This window comes from Neopelma chrysocephalum, unplaced genomic scaffold, assembly GCF_003984885.1.
Source record: "Neopelma chrysocephalum unplaced genomic scaffold, ASM398488v2 Primary Assembly neopelma1_26, whole genome shotgun sequence".
NCBI classification, from domain to species: domain Eukaryota; kingdom Metazoa; phylum Chordata; class Aves; order Passeriformes; family Pipridae; genus Neopelma; species Neopelma chrysocephalum.
Window position 1 is genome coordinate 14,988,292 of NW_020897695.1, and position 6,184 is coordinate 14,994,475.

Consider the following 6,184-nt stretch of genomic DNA (forward strand, 5'->3'; position numbering starts at 1 on the left):
TCATGTTCCAATTGTCTCTCCAGCACTTCCCTATAAAGCTTTTGTCTTCATTCAAAGTCGAGGGAAGTTCTGTACTTTTTGATGTCAGCAGCTCCAAATCGCCTCTAACCCTAAGTCCTTGGGGTCATTAGTCCCCCTTGCTCCGCTCGTTACTACTCGCAATGTTTGCTTTCCTGAAATAAAACATCTTAGTGTTCTGTAACAACCTTTTGATTTAAAAGAACTCTATGGGCATTCAGTCAATCCAAGCAGTTTGGTTTGATTTTGATAATCTGTTCTTTGGTAAAATCCTTGCTGCTGATCACGAATGAGTTTACAGTACTGATGACTCCTATTAGACCAATGACTAGTGAAGAAATCTGCCAGTTACTGGACATAAGACTATCTGGATCATACTAATCCTAGCTACTGTTTTCCCTACCTAGATTTTCCAGATTAAATTGAATTATAGAAACCCACCCATTTCTAAATCTAAGCCTGAATATCACATGCACCTTAACTGAGATAGACTTTTCTTAACAATCTGGGTTGCTTCCCTGACTCTGCTTTCACCAGAATTATCACTCAGAGACTTAGGTCTGTCAGCCTAATTGCTTTATTTACTACTGGACCCCCTGTTATCTCATTTTTTTTCTCTTTGTGCGCAGACACCACCAATGCTCTCAGGTTCTGTACTCATGGGTCAAGTTCTGTTACTCGCTGGTAACTCTTCCAGACAGCTACCACTGTGGTATTACATACAGACCCTCAGGTACCCAGCAGGCAGATATTAGCTTGCTCTGCTTATTCACCTCTGCAGTCACAAGGACTCCTCCCACAGGTTTGGCATTTAGCCACCCTCCTTCTTCAGACCACCTCCACCGTTATCTCAGGAGCCATCTTTTGTTCTGTTGATTTGCTTTTGGAAAAGAAAAAAAAGAAGGTAGCATCTTCTCACCATCCTCGTGGCTCTGGCTACTGAGCTCCCCTGCTCTCTACTGTTTTTTCTTTGAGGTCAGCTCCGTATCCTCACTGAAACACAGCAACTGATGGTTCACTTACTGCAATTTAAGGTAAAAGAATCTCTCTTGTGGTGTAGGATCCATAATTGTTTTTCTACACATAAAAATCCCAACATTTTGCAGCAGAGTCTGCTGGTATATGTCAGTAGGATCTGCCAAACTGAGCTCCTTAGATATACATGTAATTGCAGGTGAGTGCTTGTATGTCTTTGTGAATATACAGAGTGAGTCAGTCTGTTATCCTTACAAGGAAGATCACTATAGCTATTAAATTACAAGGGCAAAAACATTAGTGCAGCCAATAAAATTAAAATCAAATTGATTTGAGATGATCATTATCCATGTTTGCAATTCCAATTTTTCCTCTTAAAAATGGAAAATTCTACACAGAAAGCAGTGCAATAAACTCTAGAGTTTAATAGGAAACTCAGAAAATCAGAATAATTCACTCTTGATGTTCTTTGATCTAATTTTTTTATCTTTCAGCACTACAAGGGCTAGATGAAATGGTAGTATCTGCACTGTGGATACCAAGGCAACAGGCACTCTCTCAGCTTAAGGACAAACTAAAATCTCCTGGTATCAACAAAGCTTTCTGAAACCTGTTTCAATGATGCTACTTGTGCTCTCAAATATCTGATTTGAAAATGTATTTGTGATCTTACTATTGTTTGTACTGTCGGGACACTGCAGACCCACAGTGATGGGCAATTATATTGCCTGAAATGAAAGACCCTCCCCAAGAAACACAGAAATGGAGTTTAATGTGATATCTTACAGGACATGCTTTCACAACCTCCATCTCAACTAGTGGCATTTCATATTGCCAAATTCTTCACAATAGCCCCAATACAATTTAAATCATTGGCAAGCCCAGTTTTTGAGCTGACATGGAACTGACAGGAGAAGAGAGAAGGACAGAGGGAAAAGCAAATATTTTCCCAAGCACTTGTTCAGTGTTTTCATACATCATAAAAGCCAACTTCCAAAATGCAAAAAAATCCAGGACCTTTGTCCACATTAACAGAGAGGCTCCAAAAGGAGTATGAAGCACTGTGCTAGCCAAAGAGAAGATGCCCTGGGTATGTACAGTGGAATGGAAATAAAAAATAGCCATTGAATATTTCTTATTAAAAAAAATTAAATCCCTATTGTATAATAACCTACAATTTCCTGTACAAGCTCTCTAGCTTGGTTGACAAAAAAATCTGGTATTGTTTCCCTTCAATAAATACTAAAATTTTACCTCCTTCTTTAACAGACATCAGGCATCTCAGAATGTTTACAAACACATAGCAAAGAGCAAGAGACCTTCCTAACAGTTTTTCCTCACAACATATTCCCTGAGCTTCACCATCTGTTTTTCACCACTGCCCACTATGCTACACCAGTCTCACAGAAACAAAGTAATGCCAAAACAAGAAAAACAAACTTTATAGTTATCATGCTAATCTATGTCTCTCATTTTACACACGGAAGGTCCTTAAACTGCAATCATAAAAAGTGGAGTGAAGTCAGTACAGAGAAAAATGGAAGGAAATTGGGATCACTGTAGACACACAAATAATCCAAGGTAGAGAGAAACTGAAGGATATATGATAATATATATTTCATATACAAGTAAAATTATGTAAGTCCATAATAGCTCAGATAACTTCTGGGGCATATCTTTGTACAGTGCAAACAGCCCCAAATCCACTCAGCTTATTTACTGGCTTCATATGATGCCCAAAGACCAGATGAAGAAGAGGGCCAACAGCTTTAGGATTCTGCCGATATTTTACTCTTATGTGTTTCCCTCGAAATTCAAACCCAAGATGCTGTCTCAGCCAGTTCAGTGTCTTAAAAATATGGATTCCTAGTTCTTGCAAATGACTTTGGAACAATAGCTATGGTCTCATGAGACAGAATCTTTGACAGCAACATCCCCTTAAGACATTGCTGCTGCTGAGTGGTGCTCTCATGCCCTGTCATGCTGTTCCCCTCCATTGCAGCAGCTGATCTGCTCATGTGTCTGAGTGCGAATCAGACTAGAGAACTGATCCAGCCTTCACAAACCCCATAAGAATGACAACCTCGACATGCTACAACTCCTGCCTGGTGCCATGTAACACTGGGTAATGTCACCCCTATTAGGATACTGGATCTTTGCAGATACTATCCCCTCACTTAGTAAAGGGCCTCAAAAGCCCTCTATCAGAGGTCATAGGAATTCCAGCCCTCACCAGAGAAATGTAATCAGCAAAGTAGCATTAAGAAGGTATCAATTGTCCTCCACCAGCAGCGCCTGGGAAAAGTTCAGATGACTTAAGACAAATATTTGCTCCAGGAATTAAAAAAAATACTTGCTCTGAAGTGGAAATGTATCCATACATCACAGCTATTTGCTAGGAAGACCCATGATGTCTTTTGCATTACAATTAGTATGTAGGAAGATTAATTTAAGATGTATCAAGACCAAGTCAGGCAAAATCATCTTAATTAACAGTGTTCGTGCTGCAACTTATGTGTTACGCCCCATACTTCTGGCCACAGGGCAAAAAAAGAATTCTTTTAAATCAACAGCACTGGAAAACTAGCATACAACCCAATAAACTGATGATTCCACATTTCCCAGAGCCCACTCTGTGTCACATAATCTGGAGGCTGGTTTTTTTTAGCCAGATGAAGACAGCAGGGTGCCTAGCTTGTTACAGCACTGCTTCACCAAGCAGCAGCCTTACCACAAGCATCTGAATGTGAGAATCTAGTGGCTCGGGAAAAGGCAAGCTACAGACACGGTTGTTTGGAGACAGCCTGGAATATGAAGCCCTCAAGCCAGAGAAAAGCTACAACAATAGGAGCAATTTAGCAGCTTGCTCACAATACTTCATCCACTTAACTCAAGCGGGGCTCATGGAATGAGTGAGCCTGCGTGCCAAGTGCAGCAAGTCGCCTCTGCCGAGGGTACCGCAGGGGGGATTGGGTTAGGGGTGCTTTTTATGAAGGGAAAGCTACCCAGCCTTCCCTGGCAGCGTCGGCCATCTCCCGAAGGTGAACGCCACGCTTGTCGCTGGCAAGGAGACTTGGTAAAAGTACAAATAAACATCTTTTTAAACACAGAACGCCCACTCGGCACGTTCGCTAACCGCAGCGACCTGCTGCTGTTGCCGCGGGACAAGCACACAACAGGCTTTCCCTATACTCGCAGTGAGCCTGGGGCCGCCGTCTGCGGCCAAGCCGGCAGTGGCTGTGCCCTCCCGCGGCCACCGACAGCGCACCGCCACGCCGGGCCCCAGCCACCACCCCGGCCCGCTGCCCCCCGGCAGCCCGCGCGGCTGCGGCGCTGTGCGGCGGCGCCATCTAGCGGCGCGCTGGGGCAGCGCCGCCGCCCGCCCCTTCCCGCGGCCCGGCCTTGCCCTCAGCACCCGGGGGCAGGGTAAGGGGGGCTGGCTCCTCCCGAGTTAACCCCGTCACACATGACGTGTTCTCTTATTTGGTCTATTACTCGTTTCCTTAATTATCTCCCGTCGACAAATTGGAGCGTCAAGCGCTCACCGGCTAGACGAGCGGTTCGTTTGTTTTTACAGCAGTGCATTTTCACATTGTTGTGGTTATTTCATGACTACGGTTTTAACCTTGCAACCAAGTTACTAAACCAAACACTCCAAGAAAGCCCCCCCAAACACAATAACTAACACAAAGACCAGGACTTGGCTCTCCTTTCCAACCAGCAGTTAAGCATTAAATGAAACTTTAAACAAATAATTTGACAGAAAAACTGCATGTCTTCAACTTTACCATCCCAGGCCCTGACAACAATTCAAGCAGTGAAATCACATCAGTATCGCTGATACACAAAGAAAAAAAAAAAGGTATCTATTGTTACAGAGCAACATTTCCTCATATTTTTTAAACAAAGTATAAAGCTCTAGGGCAAGCACAAATTAATCTTGGTAAAGACAACAAAAATTGTCTTGGTAAAGAAGTGGAAATACTTCCTGTGTGCCTTGGGCATTCTCCCATTGACAGTGTGCTCACCTCTGCAAATTCCAAAGTTAGCCAGCCCTAGCCTTTTTATGGATAGTTCCTTCAGGTCTATTATGTGCTCCTCTCCTCTCCAACCAGTGCTACTGGGTACATTGTCCTGCAAATAAGTCTAAATTGCTAAGCATTCACAATAGTCCCCCCTGCTTCTTTCAAAAGCAATAGCTTGCACAGACAGCTGCAAGTGAGGAAATCCAGCCAAGAGCAAGAAGCTGTCTCCCAGCAGTAGCTGTCTCAGGCAGTAGCTGAACAGGTACTCCAGACTTGGCAGTCATGCAGAGCCACCACCATGCAGACTGGCCAAATCTTCTTTTTTGTTTGGAGTAGGAATCATGATGAAACTTACTTATTACCTTGTTAGTTGGACAGCCAGCCGCTGTGAAGCAAACAAGAAGCGGTGAAATAACTCTTTCCCAGTTTGCATCACCCCACCTATACTAACTGCAGTCTGAAAGAAAAATACCTCACCCACAGGCAAAGCTTTGTATTAACCTCCTTAACTTGAATGCCAGTAGCATCAAAGCTTTCCCATCACCCTGAATGCTTTGGCACCAGAGTTAATGCAGGCCTCCAATCTTATTAACAAGGGTATGCCCAACTGGGCTGCAGTTGGGTCTCCAACTGCCCTAAACATACACAAAAATAGGTCAGAGTTCACAATCACTGGGGTAAATTCTGAACTGCTTCCTTGCAATAGCAAAGGCTGCTAAAAAATGAATTACACTAGAAAACTTTTAGGATGCACAGGAAACAAGCAGCAAAACATGACTAATCACACCATCTGACAGAATCATCAGTGATTTTGCATCAGCAGTTAAGATTACAAACCCCACACACAATGGTGGGGATTTTTTTCCTTCAGCTGCAGCAATAGTAAGAAGGTAGTGATGTCTTCAAAGCAAACTTTTCCTGGAGTACTGTGTGATAATTTCTGAGTCATGGGAATTAATGGGCAACAGTGAGCAACTGGAAAGCCAATTGTGCCTGTCAAGGTCTCCAAAGCAAACAGTAGCATCAAGGAGAGATTGCAAGCTCACAATGGGAGAATAAGGATCCCTTTGTCCACTATTTTGTGCCCAAGAATTCCCCAGTTTATGTTACACTTTTGTCCTAGTTTTGGCTGGGCTAGAGTTCACTTTCTTTTTATTAGCTGGTAC